The following is a 22,473-nucleotide window of genomic DNA, read 5'->3' as shown; positions in this document are numbered from 1 at the left end:
CGCTAGTCTCATTGGCTCAGACTAGAGACTAGATTGGCTCCTCCTACATTTGATGTCCACTCTGGTCTAGTCAGTCATAGTTTGGTTTGAAAGGTTGCCCATTCAAGGAATTGTGGAAGGAAGGAGAAGCTAATTAGCAATAGGGATGTGACTGGCAAGCTGGCAAACATGTCCATGACAATCTCAATCTCCATAAAACTCTAATCTTCCAAACTCTTTGACATCTCTCTCCTCCTGTATTCCCATGAAATAGCAAGAGAAATGTACTCATAACCCCATTTTATATATGGAAAGAATAAAACACCAAGGATAAATGACTTACCTAGGGTTGCTTAACGAATGACTGGTGAAGCAAGAAAGAAATCCAGATTTTCTGTGAGTTCAGGCTGACAGGTCTCTCTTTAGCAATTAAGATTGCAAAGATTTAAAAACAAACAGCAAGTGCAACAAAAGCTGTATTAGTATCAATCGTAGAGGCAGCAACACAGGCACAGATAAAAAGAAGTAACTACCCAAGGTCACTGAAATAAGGGAATAAACCAGCTTGAACTGGACTTCTGTCTTCACAGCAATGTGCTTCCACTCCTTGGCAACTTCCTCTCTATAAAGTAACATTAATACCAGTGAGAAAAGAACCCGAGGGTTAAATCCTTGGCGCTAATCCTAGATGGCAATGAGGAGCTCCCCTTTACTCCCCTCCAGAATTCAGCCAATGAATAGATGCCTCTTTCATATGAGTCTTGGAAAATACAATTAATATTCAGCCACTGCCCACAAATTAGACAAGGAGTTATCTTACTGTAAATGACATAACTATTTCATTATTTATGCAATTTAAATGAGACATAATAAAGGGAGAAGAGACACAAAACAGCTGCTGCCAGAAGTCTCAATAAAAGATCACTGCTGGTCACCTAGAACTGTGAGACTATTATTAAATACAAATATCTATTGCACCTGACCCATGGTGGTGGGAAGAGGACAGGAGGGAGCCTCTCTCTGCTTTAAGCAGGCGAGGGCAAGAAGTATCATTGGCATGAGGTCTGACTGCCTGCGTTATGAATAATATTGCCAAGCAAATTTGGGAGCTGTCATGGTTCTCATCCTATGGTCCAGGCTCATTTATAAAACAGAGCAAAGGGAGCTCAGTACTTTGAGAATGTCAATGCAAAATTATAATAATTGCTCATTACATAACACAGTTATTATTTTCTGTGCTATTCATGTAAATGAAGACAAAAGAAATGGGCATAATTGTGTTTTCCTCTCATAACTTTCCCAGGCAGAGAAAGCTGCTCTGGTCCTCAAGTACTTGAGGCATTTTATTCCTATCTTCATTGAACTATAAGATACTATGGGGCAGGAACCAATTTTTAGCCACCATTGTGTCCACAGAGTTCAGCATAGTGACTTGCACAATAAATATCTGCTAAACTTAACTGGTAATTCTGTCATAGAATTTACTGTGACATATTCTAAGTTCTGCTGATTGTTCTACAACGATCATAAATTCTTAAAATAGAGGCGCCAAGTCTGATCCCTTTACATTTTGTGACTTTGAAGCAGTGTTGTCCCAGAGAACTTTCTGTGATTATAGAAATGCTCTATTTCCATTATAATAAGTGGGAAGCTCTCAAAAGGAACATTATTCCATTAAGAATCTGTATCTGCGCTGTCCAATAGTAGCCACTAGTCATATGTGGCTATTTTGAAATGTGGCTAGTGAGACCAGGATCAAAAATTTTTTATTGCATTTAATTTCAATTTAAACCACAACTTGTGGTTCATGGCTACTGTATTGGACACAGCAGCACTGGAGTCTAGGATGATGCTTGGCACATAGTAGCTGCTCTTCAAACATTTATGAATGAAACATACCTAACTAAACTTTCCATACATTCCTCCAAAAGCTCTCAGCTTCAGAATTCCAGAAGCATTCAATATCTACTCATTTTCTCAGCTCAGTTGGGGTTAAATAAGTGGTCCAAAGGAAGAGAGAATTTAGTCACTCACTGGATATTGTGAAGAAAGCCTTTTGTGGTCAATTCAAAAGTTATACTTCAAAGTCACCGATTCACTCACTAGTATCCAGAGCAATCTATAGACTTAATACAATCCCTATCAAAATACAAACAGCATTTTTCACAGAACTAGAACAAATAATCCTAAAATTTGTTTGGAACCACAAAAGACTTCAAATAGCTGAATAAATCTTGAAAAAGAATAAAACTGGAAGTATCACAATTCTTGATTTTAAGATATACTACAAACCTGAAGTAATCAAAACAACACGGTACAGACACATAGATCAATAGAGCAGAATTGAGGGTGCAGAAAAAAAACTACAATTCTATGGTCAATTAATCTTTGACAAAGGAGGCAAGAATATGCAATGGGAAAAAGTCTCTTCAGCAAATGATATTGGGAAAACTGGACAGCCACATGCAAAAGAATGAAACTGGACCACTGTCTTATACCAGACACAAAAATAAACTCAAAATGGATTAAAGGTCTAAATGGGGGACTTGAAACCATAAAAATCCTAGAAGAGAGCACAGGCAATAATATCTCTGACATCAGTCATAGGAGTATTTTTCTAGATATGTCTCCTGAGTCAAGGGAAACAAAAGCAAAAATAAACTACTGGGATTAGATCAAAATAAAAAGCTCCTGAACAGCAAAGGAAACAACAAAACAAAAAGCCTACTAAATGGGAGAATATATTTGTAAATGATATATACAATAAAGGGCTAGTCTCCAAAATATATAAAGAACTTATATAGCTCAACACAAAAAAAACAAATAACCCAATTTAAAAATGGGCAGCAGACATTAACAGACATTTCTTCAAAGAAGACAAACAGATGGCGAAACATAAAGAGATGCTCAACACCACTCATCATCAGAGAAATGCAAATAAAATCCAGAAATGAGATATCACCTCACACCTATCAGAATGGCAAAATTCAACAACACAAGAAACAACAAGTGGTGGCAAGGATATGGAGAAAAAGGAACTCTTGGGGCACCTGGGTGGCTCGTGGTTGAGCATCCACCTTTGGCTCAGGTCATGATCCTGAGGTCTTGAGATCAAGTCCTGCATCAGGCTCCCTGAGTGGAGCCTGCTTCTCCCTCTGCCTGTGTCTCTGCCTCTCTCTCTGTGTCTCTCATGAATAAATAAATAAAATCTTTTTAAAAATAGAAAAAAGAAAAAGGAACTCTTGTGCACTGTTGGTAGGAATGCAAACTGGTGCAGCCAGTGTGGAAAACAGTATGGAAGTTCCTCAAAAAAACAAAAATAGAATTACCCTGTGATCTAGTAATTCCACTACTGGGTATCTAACCAAAGACTATGAAAACACTAATTCAAAAACATATATGCACTTCTATGTTTATTGCAGCATTATTTGCGATAGCCAAAATATGGAAGCAACCTGTGTCCATCTATAGTTGAATGGATAGAGATGATGTAATATATGCACATATACAATGGAATATTACTCAGCCATGATAAACCATCCATAAACCATATTTTTACTCCCATCTTATAGCTTAGGGCAGAGCGCTTAAGTAGAAGAGCAACCTACTTGTGTTCTAGTCCCACTCAACTGTCTACCAGTTGACTGACTTTGGAGCTCAAGTACCAAGAAAACCATTTGACTTTTCTTAGGTGCAAAAGGGGGAACCCCTACCTGCCATGTCTCCTTCCCAAAATGTGGTCAACAACAAATGAGATCACATGTATGAAAATATACAATGCTAAGCAAATGTAGATTATTATTAAAATGTTATTCATCTTGAATTCAGCAATACTTTTAAATAATGATTGTCATAGTTATGATGCATGTATTATCAGCAAGTAATAATCCATTTCCTTGCACTGGAAAGACATACATATGCCCCCCCCCCCCCAAAAAAAAAAAAAGTAAAAAGTTGCTTTCTTCCACTTTTATTTCCACTTTTTTTCTGCTGTTTCATATCTCATGAGGCTATATCCTGCTTGCTGGGTTGCTTTAAGTGACAAATCTGCAGTTATTCCTCTCACCCATTTCTCCACATTATTGGATGTGGCTGCCAGCACAACAGGGTTACATTGCAGGATCTGTGTTTGTAGGAAAAACCCTATACTGGCATATTATTTCCCAACCACTCTTCCAAGAAGGAGATTTCACACTGTGTTTCTAAAGGCCTTGAAGAGTAAGTTACTCTTACTTTATGGACATGGGATCCTCCCAGAAATAAAAGGAATGGAAGGAGCTAGACCAGAAGGTGACTTGGGGAGTGTCCTTCAAGACTGGGGAGATAGCAGAGGTGCGTGGGTTCCACAAGCACTGGAAGCCTCTACCCTGATCCCATGCAGTGACCCAAAATGCGACAAGACCCCAGAAGGAAATGTTTCTAAGGAGGCTGGACCCTGGGTACTGCTCTCCTAGCCTTGGCAATAAGCACAGAGCCTCAGGAAAATCCCTATTCTTGAGGAATAGTATTTCTTTATTTGGGGACCAATACCCTTTGGTCATTCACATGATGCCAAGAAGCATCCCATCATGGCAGAGTTTGGCCTTTCCACCAGTCAGGCTAAATGGGGGACTGGAGCATATTAAATTTCTTTAGAGAAAGGAAAGAAATGTAATATTACATCTTGTGTTTTGAAGAAAAATCATACTGCTACCCACTTTATGACTGTGCCTCAAAGCAGGGCTGCCTTCCACTCCACATTTTTTATTAGGGCCATAGTGAGGTGGCCTTTGGATTCATCCTTTGTCACGGCCCCATATCCATAGAACTATGAGGGCTGAGCTGGAGACAAATCCAATTAAACTTACCAGGCTGTGTTCAAAAACCAGTGTTTTTCTCTGACCCTCAAAGAAGCTTCTTAGATCAAATGAGTGTATCTAGGAAACTGACAAGCTAATTTGGTTGCTCGTGAGTTTTAGGTTAATCACTTCCAGCAACCAAAAACAAGTGAGAATTATAATTCTTCTTTCCCACAATTTCATATCAAGTGATATGTTTTACGGAAAGCACATTTCAAAACAAAGAAGCCACATGTTCAAATACTCATCACACGCAGGCCCCCAAAACAGCTAAATATACCCTGAGACAATAAGGACAATGGAGTCCTAAGCAACATCAGAAATAAAAGGGTCACTCAAGCAGGTCAGTGCTCTGGTGAAGAATTCATCTGAACTTGTCGGAAGTCAGGCCACAGGATCCTCTGTGGAGATTGAAGCAAAGCCTGGGTAAGGCCCTGGTCCAAGAAGACCCCTATCAAGGGAGTGGACAGTAGGGCTCTCTCTGGAGTCAAACTCCCTATTGCTCACACGAGGGCAGTGGTGCGTGTACAATATTTTCAGCTAATCCACATTACTTGATCACCACTCATTTCACTAATGAAAAAAAATATTCTAGCATCCCATACGGTGACTAGCAAACTTTCTTGTGCTCCTGGAGATTAAGCTATAATATTGCTAGTTATATTCTTTCAAGTATTAGCTGAGCATTCACAAAGTATGAATTTCTTAGCCCAGTATTTCAAAAGTTAACTATCCGCTGCTCGGGTAAAAGTACACACACACACACACACACACACACACACACACATCCTTCTGTTTGTGCTAAAGAATGATAATTTACAGAGACTAGAATAGTGTTGATCTCCCTTCAGAGTTCTCCCCTTGAATGGTTGAGATTCTCTTTGAACTCTTCCTTTTCCCAGTCATAGGGCTTAACCTTGGAGTTCAGTGCTTCTCCTCATTTTCTTTCTTCTAAGCCCCATACAAATACGCCCCTGGTAAGGCCATGACCCACCTAGAGATAACCACACACGTATGAGATGATGGTGAGCACACAGCTTGGGCGTGTCCTGCTGCTGGTCCCTCCAGCCAGTCAACACGCCAGAGCCATTCTTAAAAGTAAGTGCAAACCCAGTAGTGTTGCTCCGAACCTTCCAAAGCCTCCCAATTTCCTCCCAATTATCCAACTGAGACTTGGATAATTGCACATAAGCTAAAACAGTAGATATTTGATACTCCCAAATATCTATTTGGTCCATTGGAAAATGCAGAGTATCTTCTCATTGAACTGGAGATATCTGAAAAAATTCCCGCCTGGTACCAAACAGCCTGGTACCTACAATTTACTAATTTTTTCTTTCTTCTAGGAACAGAGGATGTTAAAAATTGTGGGTTCTAATAACAAACGTGGCTACATAGCTACTTTGAGGGACAGTAAATAGTAGTGTATAAATCCCCTTCTTGAACTTTCTTCCTTTAAGGATGCTGTTTTTGTCAGTCTGTTTTGAAGTGTATGTCTCCTCCAGCTAGTGTTTCTCAAACTGTGAGCACTGACCTATTATAGAATTACAAAACTGATTTAGTAGGTAATAGTTTTCATTTTTGAATGGGAAGAGAATAAAATGGGATGGAGTAGGATGGAATGGGATGGGATGAGACGGGATGGGATGGGATGGGATGGGATGGGATGGGATGGGATGGGATGGGACGGGATAGGCAAGGATAGGATAGGATAGGATAGGAATATTAGAATAGGGACGCCTGGGTGACTCAGTGGTCGAGTGCCTGCCTTTGGCCCAGCGTGTGATCCTGGAGTCCCAGGATCAAGTCCCACATCCGGCTCCCTGCATGGATCCTGCTTCTCCTCCCTCTGCCTGTGTCTCTGCCTCTCTTTCTGTGTCTCTCATGAACAAATAAATAAAATCTTAAAAAAAAAAAGAAATATCAGAGCAGATCACAGATTGCAAAGGCAATAGGATGAATTTAGTAAGACTTGTTTCACTTTTATGAAACATGCTTTTATGTGTGTGTAGTGAGTTGCAATCTAGAGCACATTTCTCACTGAGGATAATATCAAAAAAAAAATTTTTAGGGCACTATTGTAATTTATGTGGAGGTAAATTTTCTTTGGATATCAAAAAATAAAAGAAAATTCTAATGGGAATCACCATGTGTCAATCAAGATTAGCTAAGGGGGAAAGTCGGGACTAAATTCCATCATGATCCCGAAGTATCTGCCTAGGGAAAGACTATTTTGAAAGTATCAGAATAACCCCTGCATGCAGCCCAGGCTATCTTCTGGAAAAATAGAGTCTTTGCATTCTCCCAAAAGGATATCCTAAGACAAAGATTCACATGTAAACCATTTATTTGAGAAGAGCGGAAACATCAGTTGGGAGCTAGGAAAGTGGTACAGGAAAGGAAAGGCAGCTGTAAGAGTCAGCTACTGTGGTTGGCTTACGTGCAAGAAAACTCAGAAAAACAACGCACAACACATGCCTCACAATATCCCACCCAGCGGGCAAGAGAGAAAGCATTTATATCCAATTCCCAGGTTGATTGAAGCCTGCTCCCAGGGCTCAGGGCGGAGGTGGCAGGTGTTAATTCCCTGGTACTTGCAGCCTGTGAGGCCTGTGAGGCAAAGAAGTCTCCCTTTCCTGACCTCCAAAAAAGCCCTTAAACTTGAGATGCACATACTGAAAGGTCTAAGGATACGGGTAGAGTGCTGCTAACAACATCCGCTCACGTGGCCTGATCCTATGGAGACCTGCCTGAAAGGCAGCGGCATCCCCTCCACCTTTGTCTACTACACCCACCTGGGGGCAGGTCTACTTGTCTACTTGTCTACTCCTTTCCCTCACTTACTCCAGGGTGGAAAGCAGTGTAAGTCGTGTCAACTATTGTTTTGGTTCTGGTGTTTAGTAGCAAATGAAGTATAAGTAAAACCTTTTTGGTTGTCCTAAAATTTCAGAGATCTAAAAGGAAAGCCCTAGTTCTAGCAGACTGTAAGCCCCTTATGCCAGCTTCCCTGGCCCTGAACCATTAGCCACATACTCCAACTTTGCCCACTGCAAATCCATCCCTTCAAAAATTAGTATGCAGTCAGAAATTCTGGGCCGTGAACTCCTCCATGGCTTCCCAAGTAGCTCTATCTTCTGGCCTCAGTGTCTCCAGCCACCTGAAGGGAGGGTGGTAGGCAACTACAGTCCTCAGGCTCTTAGCCCCCCATCCTACTTTTGCCTTAGGATTGATGCCCTACTTATAATAGTTCTTCTCTTGGGGCCCTTGGCACCATGAGTGGGGGGGGGGGTGGATTTGCTACAATTCCATAGTCACTCGGATTCACTGAGCTGAAATGGACAGATCCCTAACATCTCCATATCTTGTGCTGGGAAAATGCTCCAACTGAAAGAGGTGTTACTTCTAGGTGTGGACTGAGTCCAGAGGGCTACCAAAGGGGCTGGGAATTCCAAACTTTCTCATCAATTCTACAACTGCAGATTCACAGGGGGGTTCTTGGCTCTGCCAAGTTGCCTGGTCAGGAAAATGAAAGAAATAACCAAGATAAGTTGAGAGCTGTAGTGAAATAGATCTTGGAGACTCAACAACAATTTCCACTAGATTGAAGGGAAGAGAGAAAGGGTGTGTGTAACTATATTCCTCAACCCCAACCAACTGAAGAAACACAAGACCTTTACCTAATCACCTCCAGGGTTCATTGCACTGAGTCTAGCGGAGCCCTAGAGATCCCTCTCCACCACGTAGCATGGTCTAGAATCTGACTTTCCATATCATGTCCAGTACGTTCATCTCAGACCCTGAGAAACCACCCAGAGCCCAGGTTATTTTTTTATTTATTTATTTTTTTAATTTTTTATTTATTTATGATAGTCACAGAGAGAGAGAGAGGCGCAGAGACACAGGCAGAGGGAGAAGCAGGCTCCATGCACCGGGAGCCCGACGTGGGATTCGATCCCGGGTCTCCAGGATCGCGCCCTGGGCCAAAGGCAGGCGCCAAACCGCTGCGCCACCCAGGGATCCCCAGAGCCCAGGTTATAACTTCTGTTTCGTTGCACTGATCAAGGAATCATGACTAAGTTTCCATCTTGGGCTTCCTGGAAATCATTCCGACTTCTCCCAGGACTGAAGTCTGTTTGGGCCCAGATCATTTAGCTATGGTCTTCCACCCTGCAGCCCTGCTTGGTTCTTCCAAGCCTCCTCTTCTCATCCCCAGGGGGACTAAATCAAATTCTCCACATCTCTGCCACTGGTCTCTTCCAACTAAGCAGATTCTCTCAGAAACAGGTACAACTTATCATCAGACTCTAAGATCCTGGCACCAATATCAGCCATGCTGGGAATGAGACTTTGGCCAGTATGACAGAGACTGATGAGTTGTGCTCAACACTGTTTTACCTTTTCTCCTGGGCACACAGCTAAACTACATCTCCCAGCCGTTTTTGCATGGCTATGTGACTCAGATCTGGCACTGGATTTGGGGCAGAAATTACGTGCTCTGTTTCCAGGCCTGAGCCATAAAAATCCTCCCACGTGTCCCTCCATCTGTCGGCTGGATGTCTAGATTAAGGGCATCTATGAAAACCATGTGTTGGAATAGCAAAGCATCTCTTCTCTTGGGTGTTCCAAAGACTACATAGCGGAAAATGCCATCCCCCACCCAGCCCCTCCTTCCAGCACTAATGGGTTCTTACATGAGTAAAAGCTGAACTACTGAGGTTTCAGGGTTTATCTGTTATAGCAGCTGCACTCAGATTAACCGACACAGACACCCACCCATGACCAAGACGAGGCTCACGGCCAAGTTGGTTACCCCAGCTGCTCCCCTCTCCCTCAGAATTGTGGAGGTCCCAGCTTCCTTCGCTCCTCAAGGAGTCAGTGTTAGACACACAGGGTGTGTGGATGGGTAGCAGACACTGTCAAGGAGATGTTTCTCAAGGGAAAAACTTGGCTTTTCCATGTTTTGTAATCAAAATTTTCCATGGTCACTCAGTGAGTCAGAGGCAAAGCAGGGCTTCATGTTCTCCCTCTGCTGGGGTATCTCTCCTCCTGCAGGATGGGATTTAGGTTCTGTGCTTCGGAACATGGGGAATCAATTATAAGAAGGGTCATGAAATCAGGAACCTACCTTCTGACATAGACCGTTAAGAAGATTTAAGCCAGCCAGCCTCAGACAAGTGAGGAAGCTTAAAATCAGCGGGACAATTCTTTTTTGGCTTAAATATAGTACTGTTCACGCTCTCCCTCAAGTGACCCTATCCCATTACTATTTTCATGTCGTTGAAAATGCACATCCCCATTGTTTAATCTGTAAACTTCACTCTGATTCATCTGTACAAAGCAGCACATTGAAAACCACACCGAGCTAAGTGCTGCCCCCCACATGCACAGCAAGTTAATTTAAGAAACTGGGAAGAACCCATGCTCTAACGGGGGATCTGGAGGCTCCCAACCCTATGCCTGGACACCACAACCAGCTCGCTTCCTCCAGGAAAGGTTCATGAAGCTCCCTGATGTTTCACGTATCCTCCGGGAATTTAGGAACACTTCATCAGCCCTACCCCGAGGAGAAAGATTCCGCAGAGCCCTGTAAAGACACAGGGCAGAGAAAGGGGGGGAGGCTCATGACATGCAGCAGGCCTCCCTCTACAGCGAAGTGGCCTGGCCTGAGAGCGCCTTGCTGAGCCTATATTTAGTTCGTTCAGTGACATCCTTGCACCTCATCGCCATCTCTCACGCTAGCACAGGCCTGCGAGACCAAACGTTTTTCTCATTGTAGCAAGGTTCTGACTCATGAGTATAAAAAAATACATATAAGAACAATAAGACCCAAGGGGAGCAAGAGAGTTCCAAAAAATAATAATAATAAAAGAAACAGTCAAGCATTCTTGTAGGCTGAATAAAAAATGATGGTCCTGGAAAACTTGAAGCAGCCTCCAAGAAGTTGTGTGTGCTTTGTTGTTGTTCTTAGAGCACAAATCCAACTTGCACCAAACACTAGTTTATAATTTCCAATGAGTTCTGTGAAAAACACAAGTCTCTTTCTATAAGGCTTGCAAAACGAAAAACTGTTAGCACCGACTCTAGATCAGCATTGTGGGGCTGACTCCAAATTATAGAAGTAGCTGGTTTGAGCCAAGTGGTGGCCTGTTTTGGTTTGGTCCTGACCCCAGAAAGAGGTTAGAGACAAAGTGAATATTTTCAACCAATTCTCCTCTGAATCTGTGAATAGCTTAATGCAAAATTTTTCTGGACCAGATAGTATTTTTAAGCCTTGCAGCACATATGGTCTTTGTCATAACTAGTCAACTTTGCCATTCCACACTTTGGCTGTGTTCCAATAAAACTCTATTTCATTGGACAAAAATAGGAGCCAGGCTGAATTTGTCCTGTGGCCATAGTGTGCTGATCCCTGACTTAGTGGTCCGAGCCAGTTTAATAAGGCCAGGCTCTCAAACCCTACCCAGGCCTTCACCCTGTCCTATGGCCAGAGAAGTACCCCCACCCCCACCCCAGCAGGCCATTTCAAAAACCCTCTCTTGGCCCAGGAAGACAAGCAAAGAAAGGTGATGAGCACTGTTTCTATGAGCACTGCAGGATAAGGATGAGGTATGAGAAGAGAAGGAGCTATAATAGAGCAAGGCAGGACCCCAGCCCTAGAGACATCAGCAGGCCAGGACAGGGATGCGAGGACCCAGCTCACAAAACTGGAATGCGACAAGGCAATATTACAAGGCCAAGGCCCAACTAGACCATAAATGGCATGAATGTTGGACTAAAAATGCCTAAATTCCTCAGATTTGAACAAGGCTGAACTATAGGTGGAGGTTTCAGGCTCAAGGAAAAGATAGACATAGATGTTGGCTGAGGCACTCTGCCCTGAACCATCTACTCTCGACTCCTCATTTTGTTTGGTTTTGCTTGTTTTTTTTTTTTTCTTTTTAATATATTTTTAAATCTGCTAAAGTACACAACATATAACACTTATTTTCTTCAGCGGTAAGTATATTCACATTGTCGTGCAAACCAATCTCCAGAAGTTTTTGATCTTGTAAAACAAAACCGAAATGCTACACCCACTGAACAACATCTCCTCACTTCCTCCTCCACCAGCCCCGGCCACCACCGTTCTACTCTCTGGTTCTATGAGCTCGACTACTCTAGACATCTCATGTAAGTGGAATAACACAGGGTCTGTTCGCGACCAGCTCATTTCACTTACGTAATGTCCTCAAGGTTCATCCATGTTGCAGCATGTGTCAGAATTTCCTTCCCTTTTAAAGCTGAATAATAGTCTATTGTTTGTATTTAGCACATGTTGTTTAGCCTTCCGTGCATCGATGGACATTTGGAGTACTCCGACTTTTTGGCTAGTGTGAATGACGCTGCTGTGAACATAAGTGTACAAAGATCTCTTCACAACCTGCTTTAGATTCTTTTGAATAAACACCCAGAAGTGGCACTGTCTTGATCTCTTTTTAAGCTGTCATCCTGACCTTCGCACTTCCTTACAGTGGACCCGGAGATTCTGTGGCTTTTCTCGGGGTGGCAGCAACTTGCTCCCCTGCCCACGAGGAGCTCTCCCCCGCCACCACTAGCTACCATGGCTCTCATTGCTGCCTCTTTCCTATCGGCAAACTCTGAGGCTTAGAATATTTCTTTCCTCTGCATGGTCATCTATACATTCATTTACTAAAGAAATATTCACATGAGGCTAAGATGTGAAGACTAAGAAGACGATGGCCCGGTAAAAAGCACATTCTGAAATTTGCTTCAGAATCAAGCAAACGGCATGTGTAAAGACTTACTCTTTGCTCATCAGCTCTCGCCTTAGCCTGATTTTCTTACTACATGTTCTTCTATGTCCTTTGGCTTCCAACAGTCTGTGGCCTGCCCTGGCACATCCCTGATCCTCTGATCAGGAAAGGGCTTTCCTTGACCTCCCTCTAACCTTGCCAGCCTCACCACCACCCCAACCACCTCCCCACCTCCGGCAGCCTCACACTTGCTTATTTCTGACAAACTCACAATCACTGCTCTGAATGCACAGATTCCTGGAAACAACTATTCTTCCTCTCTGCTCCGCAGAGGAGTGGGACAAGTTCTTTATCCTGCCTAAGGTTTTTGAGGCAGACAAGAACAACCACCAGGGCAAAGTCCCCATGGAAACTCCTATCCTCTAGGTGAAAACGTTTCATTATCATTTTCTATCTCTTTTTTAATCCCCCTAAAATTTCCCTTATTGAGAAATCAGACTAGCAGCCTGTACAACAGCCACTTTGCAGTATTTAACATTAATAAAAATTCCTACAATTACCTATACGTTGTGTCTTTCAACAATAGAGGAAACTTTGTAGAACGAAGCATCATCTGGTACGTTGCCACATTGATAGGGCAGCATCTTGGCCAAGATTCACATCCCCCAGGCTGCTCCTCCTTAACAAATTAAGGAAACTTACTGAAAATCAATTTATTGGGGCACCAATAGCTCAGTGTTTGAGTGTCTACCTTCGGCTAAGGTCATGATCCCGGGCTCCTGGGATCGAGTCCCGCATCAGGCTCCCCGTGCAGGGACTGACTCCCTCTGCCTGTGTCTCTGCCTCTCTGTGTGTGTCCCTCGTGAATAAATAAATAAAATCGTTTAAAAAAAAGAAAATTAATTTATTGGCTTTATTATTCCAGTGCTTGTCGATTAATAAATGAATCCTGTTTCATTAGGCCAAAATTTTTTCAAGCAAAATGAAACAAAAAAGCTGAGATATCCTCTATTTGCAGTTATTTAAAGCTATACGTGAAGATATAGCTTGAAACGGAATCTCATGTATGAAACTTCAGCTTCCAAAATGTAGATTTAAAAAAAAAAAAAAAAACCACCAAAACACTGCTCTTGGAGTGAGGATGGTCTGTGAATCCTAGTGCACAGACTGCCATCTACTGGACATTTATGATATAAAATTAGTTTAAGCTGCTCTAGAACCAAGGACCTTTAATAACTGAAGCAGGATCTGGAGAAGAAAAGCACATGACAAATGTTAATTCTTATAATCGAGGTAGGTATCTGCATGGCTGCATGGAATAAGTAAATAGAATATGCGGGCACAGCGATATTCCATGTGGAAATATTGATTACTAAGGAATTTTCATTTCCACCTACATGGTCATGTTTGTTTGCCACTCTGGCGAACACGGAATCGCTGCATTCACGATAACAAGTTGAGTCTCAAATTGTGGTTCCTTGACATGGCCACAGAGCACAGGTAACTCCTACTTTGCTTCGTGCGGTAGAGTAAAAGTAGGAGTGTGGAAATTCCCTCTCTCTAAAATTATTGCAGAATAGGACAGTCTACCCAATCACCCATTCTGAAAATAGATGTCCTAAGTGTACGTAGAATTATGTACATTTAAAGGAGCAGACCAATTTTTAAGGAATTAAACCCGATCAGATTCACGAGGCTGACCTTGTCATAAAGATCAATCTTCATTTCAGAAGTCATTTCGGGGTTTTGTAGTGGTCATTATTGAAAACATCAATTATTTTTGTGCCATCTTGTAAAAAATATACTTAGTTGAGCTTTGACCTATTGTTACTTTGGATAGATAATGCTATCCTTTGACTGGATGGGAAAAAACAAAACAAGACAAAACAAAACCCCATGGGTTTTGCATTTTAAAATGTACAAAGTAGCCAGTTTGGAATACTTGACATATATGGACATTGTAAGGAATATTTTTTAATAGTAAATTTATTTTTTTAAACATTTTTAAAATTTCTGTGAGAGAGAGAGAGCATGCAAGCTGTGTGAGTGGTAGGAGAGAGAGAGAAGCGGGCTCCCCACAGAGCCGGGAGCCCGACACGGGGCTTGATCTCAGGACCCTGGGATCAACCTGAGCCGAGAGCAGACGCTTAACTGACTGAGCCACCCAGGCACTCCTCATAATCAGCTTATTATCAGGCAAAAATTTGTGGCAGGGAAAGCTTAGGCGTGGAAAAGACAAAAATCATTAGACATTACAACGAAACCTTGTAAGTCACTTGTTTTTTTACTATTAATTTTCGTCCGGACTTCCCACGTATATGCACCTTGTTAAAGAGGCTCTTTCAACAACACTATCATAAATTGCACTCAGTCACTATAAATCGGAAAAGTCATTTGTGTGTTTGTGTGTGTGAATGTGTATGAGTATGAGGGTGTGAAGATGTATGTGTAATTTATGTCTATGTGTATGTGTGTGTTGTTGTTGCAGTTGTTTATCCGGCGACAGGGGTTAAATTAAAGGGTCTTTGGGGGATCCCTGGGTGGCTCAGCGGTTTAGTGCCTGCCTTCATGCCCAGAACATGATCCTGGGGTCTAGGGTTGGAGTCCTGCATTGGGCTCCCTGCATGGAGCCTGCTTCTCCCTCTGCCTGTGTCTCTGCCTCTCTCTCTCTCTCTCTCTCTGTCTCTCATGAATAAATAAATAATTTTTTTAAAGTGTCTTCTATGATGCCAGTAACAGAAATCAAGACTGATTACAGTTCAACCTTGCACAATGCAGAGTTAGGGGTACCAACTCCCTGCACAGTTGAAAATCCACACATAACTTTTAATTGCCCCCCCCCAAACTTGACTACTATTAGCCTACTGCTGACAGGAAGCCTTACCAAGAACAAAATCAATTCACAGTTAGTTTGTATATGTATTATATACTGTATTGTTACAACAAAGTTAGCTAGAGAAAAAATGTTATTAAGAAAATCATAAGGATGGGACACCTGGGTGGCTCAGTGGCTGAATGTCTGCCTTTGGCTCAGGTTGTGACCCCGGGGTCCTGGGATCAAGTCCCACACTGGGGTCCCTGCAGGGAGCCTGCTTCTCCCTCTGCCTGTGTCTCTACCTCTCTCTGTGTCTCTCATAAATAAATAAATAAATAATCTTAAAAAAAAAAAAGAAAATACATTTACAGTACTGTATTTATCAAAAAATAACCCACACGCTTTTCGCATGTTTTAATCCTTCATGAACCAGAAAAAAAAAAAAATCTTTGTTTTACCTAAATGCAATTAAACCAGAGCTACATAGCTGAAACCAAGAGAGAAAATACAATTATGGAGTAAATCCTAAAGCACTTGTATGGTAAATTCTCATAAATGTGGAATAGTAAGAGTAATACAGAGCCAATCAGCATAGAAAACAAACTAAATATATTGGTGACTACAACTCCAAATTCATCAAGAAAACCCCATGTTTCCATACTCTGTAAATCTGTATTTTTCAAGATGGTAGCCACTGGCCACATGTGGCCATTTAAATTTAAATCCACATTGTATTAAATAAAATTAAATTTTAGTTCCTTAGGAGCACCTGAGTGGCTCAGTTGGTTAAACATCTGCCTTCAGCTCAGGTCATGATGCCAGAGGGCCTGGGATCGAGCCCTGGGGCAAGCTACCTGCTCAGTGGAGAATCTGCTTCTCCCTCTCCCCTTGCCCTGCTCATGCTCTCTTTCTCTGTCTCCCTCAAATAAATAAATAAAATCTTTTAAAAACAATAAAAAAATAAATAAAACAAAATTTAGTTCCTTAGCTACATTTTAAGGGTCGCAGTAGTGGACCGTGCAGACATAGAACATTTTCATCATCACAGAAGCCCCTCTACACAGTGGTACTATAAATCATTAAAATCCTATTTTGGTTCCTTATTATAAAATTTCTTTTTTTCTTTTTTTTTTTAGCAAAAGAATAACTATACTCCTCCAGTTAACAGCTGTTTTATTTGCTAGTTTATTGAGTGAACATATTTCAAGCTTCAAAATAGAGCTGGCATATGTATCCATTGCTTTTAAAAGATATCTCATAAGGTTCTAGAGTTAGAAAGAAGCTAGAGATAAATATATTCTTTCACTCTCATTTTACCAATAAGGGCTCTCGGATAGATTCAAAGAGGAAAATTACTTGCACAAGGTCACAGGAGCTAGTTAGCTCCAACACTGGTACCCAGCTTCGTGACTTCAAGCCCTCTTTCGTAATTCAAATAACAAAGGGTAAGCTCTTATCTACCCTGAAATGTACTGTAACCTGAATAAATCTTACAAGGTACATAAGGAAATTAAACTAAATATACTTGTGGAATATTTAGCAGTACTCAAAATTAACACTAGGTGTCAGATCATCAGATTTAAAAAGTTAAACCTGACGAGCAGACTTTTTAGGTATTTGATCAAAAATTTTCTGTCTTCCCAAATTCACTACAAAATTCTATAGCACAATAAAATAGCTTTGCTTGATTTCGTTGTCCCTGCAGGTTGGAGTAATATAATCAGTCAGTCCCTACTTCTCCTCTCTGTTCTAAGAAGAGAATAATAATACCGACCTTTTATAAGTCTAAAATGATTTTTTGTTGATTTTTTGCTACCTTTTTAATTGTTCTTCTCTGCATGGAGACGAAACCAGAAGAGTCAATACTTCATTATAAAGAGACTTAAAGAGGCGTTATACTTCATCTTATGATATGCACTTGACTATGTTTTGGGGTAAGGCTTCCTGTCAACAGTAGGCTATTAGTAGTCAAGTTTTGGGGGAATTAAAAGTTACATGTCATATATTCTTTCTTCCACATATACCTGAAGGAAAGACTTACCTGAAAGGTAACATAGCTCCAGTGCAAACGTAAAAGTCTTCCTTCAGATAATTTAAGAAAAAGACACAAATGTAAGGCAAGAAATAGAGTTAATCCCATCTGACAGAAGACCATGTAGTAGGTTGAAGACTAGGGACTAAGGAAGGATCTTGGCAGAGGAAGGGGAGAGTTCATGGCAGTACAGATTAGGAGATGGGTTCTAACATGGGGTGCATGTGGCAGAAAGGCTGAGTCCAAAGCCAGTTCAGGGAGTGAAGGGCAGAGCAAAGAGGGAAGTTTGGCAAGAGAAGGGAACAGGAAGGAGTGTGGGTAGAGATAAGGGCTATAATCTAGCCAGCCATGACTCTGCTCCTCCCTCTGAAGATGAGAACTTGATATAAGGGAAACAGGGGGTGGGGGGGTGGGGGGACAATGTGGAGCAAAGGAGTGATAGAATACCTCGAAAGGAACGTGAACCCATCGTAATGCTAGGGAAAATGGGAAGGGTGCGATTAAAGAAGTCAGAGTTCAGAGCATAAGAGAAATTCAAATGAAAATATTCAACCCCAAATTTGTGCATATGACCTCAGCTTAGCGTGTGAAAAGAAAAGGACTCCACAACCAGTGGTAAAGTCAGTTTGGTTTGCTAAGCTTTGCGGCAGATCATGTGGCTCACACTCCCATTCTCAGGTTTATGGACGCCCTAGAAACATCAGGGTTGCCTCAAGCATGTCCCACAAGGTGTCTGGACTTCTGTCCCGGGTACCTGGCAGCCTATGTGATCCTCCTAGGGCCGTTGTCAGGTACTACAAGGACGAGGCCACACAGCCCAAAAGAATAAGTGGGCAAAACTTGCCCTTGAGGAGTAAACCTTTTAAAGCCTGCTCACATTTTTAGGCGCCCATTGAATGATCTGTTGATCTTTTAAACCTGCCTTTCCGTAGCTTCTACCTTCCACAGATTAGAACATTCCACCAAACCTTTTTCCACAGAGCATCAAGTCTAATGAAGAAAAAAAAAATGTTAATATGCTAAAGGAAAGGTTTGGGGCGCCCTTACGACATGTAAAACTTATTAATACACATAGGGCTGGGCATGCATCCCAAAAGAAAACTCACAATTCCAATAAGCACATTTACAAAGTGAGGAAACTCACTCTTTCCTATGTTCATTTCTTCTTGTGTTTATAGGAATCACATTTCCAATGTTCTCAAACTGATCCCTTTGGCACTGCATTTTCAAAACAATCTCATAAAACTGAGGGAAACCCTGCTGTTTTATTTCTGTATTTCTAGATCGAGGAAAAGGAAAATAATGGTTAAAAGAATACAGTCATAGCATGGGCAGAAATGATTCTTTTCCAGAGCTTTTTAATGCCCATGGAGTTCTAGGGTAGCAGAGAGGTGCCTTAGAATCTTTTATGAGGGAAGGACATCCTCTAGGATGGTGGATCCTCTAGGTGGATGTGGGTTAGAGCCCCATCCCACTCGCTTCATTCTTCTTCTATTTTATATATTAGAGTTCATTTTTTTAAAAATTTTTAATGGTTCTACCGGTAAATGTTTAACAACCAGCTCTCCAGAGCATGCAAAAAGCCCTGACTTGTAGTGTTTGCCACTTGCCATAGTGTAAGTATTCCCACTATGGCCAATTTCAAACTGCCAACATGAAGTCTCTGGATACAAAAAGCTAGGGAGGAATACACACAGTCACCTCTCCCAGGCTGGTGTGAGCTGGTCCCTTCTGCACAGCTCATTAGGGGCTCGACCAAAAGTGGAACTCAGGACCACCACATCAAGATACAATCCCACCACCGACTACCAACAGATTTGGGCTAAATTACCCAGATCAGTGTTTAAATCTCACATGCAAAAAATCTGACTTTGGACCCTTCTTCATCATGATGATTCAAAGACTTCATGAAAAATAAATGCTTCAATTCGACATGGAAATGTTTCCATCACATATTCAGGGTTTCCAGCTTCAGTAGGAGCTTAGAGGTTATTAGCCCAACCATGCTTCCTATGCCTAAATCCCTACTGTAACGATCTTCCTGCTTATAAGCAAATGTCTCCAGTGACAGACTTTACTACCTCTAATATCACCCATTATATCTTTAGTTACAAAACACTCTTTCTTGGGACACCTAGGGGGCCCAGCGGTTGAGCATCTGCCTTCGGCCCAGGGCGTGATCCTGCAGACCTGGGATCAAGTCCCATGTCGGGCTCCCTGCATGGAGCCTGCTTCTGCCTCTGCCTGTATCGCTGCCTCTCTCTGTGTTTCTCATGAATAAATAAATAAAATCTTTAAAAAAAAAAAAAAAAGAAACACTATTTCTTAAAATAAACCAACCATCCATCCACCTTGACCCTGTATCCATTTTTCATCCTCAACCACATGAAGCCAAGCAGAATAAGTCAAACTAAACCCACATTAACAGCCTCTTAGCTAAGACACTAACATTTCCATGCATCTTCTTTCCAGTCCAAGCACTCCTAGCTTCCTCAACTATTGTCATGACATGATTTCAAGCCCTATCACCTCCCTAGTCACTCTCTTCTGAGCCTGCTTCAACCTGCTTGTCTTGTACTTCTCCAGGCTTGTGGCTAGTGTCATAGGCATCATGTGTCCAATTCAGAGTAAATGAGGAACAAATTCTCTGTTTACTTACTTTCTACATGGCTGCTGCACTGTCAACCTTTTGACACAAAAGACTTTCTCAAGAGCATGCCATTGTTAAGACATGGCTGCCTGAAATAATCCCCTCTGAATCAAAGGGGATGTTTGAACCCACGCGAAGGTGTTTATATTTATCATCATCTCCTTTAATCGTGTGAGATCATTCCTTTCCTTCCATACGTTTTGGAGTCTTGATTCTGTCATCCAATGTATCCCTATTTATTTTCTTGAGATCTGGGCAAAAAGACAAAATCATGTGATACTGCCTAAAACTTTTCTCCCAGGTGATATCAATCTATTCATCAAAATCATTTAGGTACCCCATTCCAATTCCCCTTTGGAAAGTTAAAACTTACAATTCAATTTACAGTAAGGACTGTAAATGACCTTCAGGTGATCATTATGACCAGTACATGAGTACCCAGAATAACCCACAAAGTGGTTTGACCTCAAAGTATGTGCTCTTGTATCAGTGGGACCCTCTTCCTGCATGCCTAGGGTAAAAAAAAAAAAAAAAAAAAAAAAAAAAAGGACTGTGAAGAGTGAACAGGTTTCCTGCTGCCTGGTCTTTGTTTAAGGTTGTGGGAATGTGTCTGTTTGTAAATTGTTCCTTCTGGTAGTCGAGCTCCATAATTATAAGAGAATCCTAGATAATAGCCCCAAATAATGAAATCACTCATCTATTCACAATGCAAGACGGTATCTGTCACCCCAGTGTCATTCCAACACATTTCCTGCAACACAGCCTTTCACTGGAATACTTAAAAGACTATTCTTTAAGATCAACAGCAAAATAAAAGACAGAGTAACTGTTAGGATAAGTCGGCAATTTGTACTATCTCGGGGGAGGTGCGTCTGGACAGGAGCTAGGACAAAGGCAGGGGGTTGGATTCCCATTAGTATCAATCACATGCTGTATAACAAACCTGGTCCAATGATAAGGTAGCCATGGAAAGCTCTACAACTATCTATTTTCAGATAGAGAATTCAAAAGTCTGAGTGGATTTTTCTACTATTATGAGGCACTGATTGTGGAGTGGAGTTGTTTTTGTTCCATTCCAGGAAACCCGTGGAAACCCATGTGTGCAGGGGTTGGGGCCAGGTAAACTCTTAAGGCTGGCTTCAAGTGCTTTCATTACAGTGAGGCCTTCAGCTCCTGGTCACCCAATATACTAACTGGCATATGCTGAGAACTTGGGTGCTACTTGCGGGACTCCTAATTACTTTCGTGTCCCCAAAGGTAATAATACTTTGCCATCTAAGTGGGGGAAAACAGCACAATAACCAAAACAACCCTCTGGCTTAACTTTGCGGCCTAATTCCTTTAAGGTGGAAGTTGGATGATGAACATGAAGGACTCGAATGGACACATTCCAAAGTTTACAGGAGGTGACCTTGCTCCCGGATAAGGAAAGGAAGTGAGTATGGCCCCTTGGGTGTTCACTCAGGGAGATTTGGGGAAATTCAGTCTAGGAAGCTCGGGTGGTCCCAAAGAAATTCTTGTCAAGGCCAGTGCCAATCAGGAAAGATAGAGAGGAATGCATTTGAAATTCCCCTGGAAGTTGGAGCTATAAAATAGCCATGAATTTTTGTTGAGTGTGTAGTAAAGAGGAGATAAGAGAAAGATTTAGAAATGGAGTAGAAATATCATTCTGTATTCATAACTTTATTTTAATTTTACTAAACTTGTGAAATAATTATTTTTGAACCATTTTACCGACGACAAAACGAAGTCTCAGGTTGAGACTAGCCCAAGATCACAGCTAGCAAATGAAGGAGTCAGAATTCAAAAATCAAGTTTGACCCCCAAATCCATGTTTTCCCTTCTTAAGAAAGAAGAGAGAAAAGAAAGAAGGATAAGAATGAGAAGAAAACAATGTTGAGTTTCTAACATAGACTAAGTACATATTTATTTTTGCTTATCTGTCTTATTTATTTTCACACGGGTATTTATTTTTATTTTATGTAATCTTGGGGATCCCTGGGTGGCGCAGCGGTTTGGCGCCTGCCTTTGGCCCAGGGCGCGATCCTGGAGACCCGGGATCGAATCCCACATCGGGCTCCCGGTGCATGGAGCCTGCTTCTCCCTCTGCCTTTGTTTCTGGCTCTCTCTGTCTCTCAGTCTTTCATGAATAAATAAATAAATAAAATCTTTAAAAAAAATTGATATATTTTATGTAATCTTTAAGACGACAGATGTAGTTGCCACTTTTGTTCTACTTTACAGCTGCAACTGTGATTTCTTGTGTGACTCTGAGGGTCCCACAGCACATTCAATCCCTATCTATCACTTTTCACTCTTCCCTTGATATGTTCAAGGTTTGGGGCTAGTATATAAAACATTCAAAGGCCGGGGCCTATTGATGTCTCCAGAGCTACAACTCAAAA

General features: G+C 41.6%; 1 long non-coding RNA gene across 13 annotated transcripts in view; it reads right to left on the bottom strand.

Moving 5' to 3' along the window:
• The window catches only part of LOC144288530 (uncharacterized), a 344,649-nt gene that overhangs the window by 286,793 nt on the left and 35,383 nt on the right, over positions 1 to 22,473 (bottom strand). For 11 of the 13 annotated variants that reach the window (XR_013356393.1, XR_013356399.1, XR_013356394.1 and 8 more), the window contains 3 exons: positions 13,132 to 13,250; positions 12,037 to 12,202; positions 323 to 601 (listed from right to left, as the gene is read on the bottom strand). This is a non-coding gene — a long non-coding RNA (uncharacterized LOC144288530). The remainder of the gene's footprint in view (positions 1 to 322; positions 602 to 12,036; positions 12,203 to 13,131; positions 13,251 to 22,473) is intronic. The other 2 variants (XR_013356392.1, XR_013356398.1) reach the window with 2 other exon arrangements.

Source organism: Canis aureus, chromosome 18, assembly GCF_053574225.1.
Source record: "Canis aureus isolate CA01 chromosome 18, VMU_Caureus_v.1.0, whole genome shotgun sequence".
NCBI lineage: Eukaryota > Metazoa > Chordata > Mammalia > Carnivora > Canidae > Canis > Canis aureus.
The sequence above is the reverse complement of the archived record's forward strand: the minus strand, read 5'-3'. Positions and strand labels throughout refer to the sequence as shown.